At 50.9% G+C, this 556-nt stretch overlaps 1 protein-coding gene across 5 annotated transcripts in view; it reads left to right on the forward strand.

Moving 5' to 3' along the window:
* St7l (suppression of tumorigenicity 7 like) overlaps positions 1-556 on the forward strand; it is a 62,517-nt gene that overhangs the window by 56,025 nt on the left and 5,936 nt on the right. The window lies entirely within an intron of this gene.

Consider the following 556-nt stretch of genomic DNA (forward strand, 5'->3'; position numbering starts at 1 on the left):
GTAGACCAGGCTGGTCTCGAACTCACAGAGATCCGCCTGCCTCTGCCTCCCGAGTGCTGGGATTAAAGGCGTGCGCCACCATCGCCCGGCCTCAGTACTATTTCTTGAAGATTCCTTAAGGACGCAGGATTTACAGTAGTGGAGGCCCTGACTGTGATGAGGAGACGGAGACAAAGAGGCCTAGGCCGATGTTGTTTTCTAGCATTCATTCCATTTAGGCTCACACTAGACCACTCGCTCTTCTCTAAGTAAATCTTAGTCTTTCTCCATGTGCTCATGTGCTCTTCTGCTCATTTTTTTTTTATTGAGAAAAGGAAAAAAAAAGAAAAAAAGTTTCCGCCTCCTCCCAGCCTCCCATTTCCCTCCCCTCCCCCCACTCCTCTCCTCCTCCCTCTCCAGTCCATAGAGCAGTCAGGGTTCCCTGCCCTGTGGAAAGTCCAAGGCCTTCCCCCCTCCATCCATGTCTAGGAAGGTGAACATCCAAACTGGCTAGGCTCCCACAAAGCCAGAACATGTAGTAGGATCAAAACCCCATGCCATTGTCCTTGGCTTCTCA

The sequence above is a fragment of the Microtus ochrogaster genome, unplaced genomic scaffold (assembly GCF_000317375.1).
Source record: "Microtus ochrogaster isolate Prairie Vole_2 unplaced genomic scaffold, MicOch1.0 UNK60, whole genome shotgun sequence".
In the NCBI taxonomy this organism is placed as follows: Eukaryota; Metazoa; Chordata; class Mammalia; order Rodentia; family Cricetidae; genus Microtus; species Microtus ochrogaster.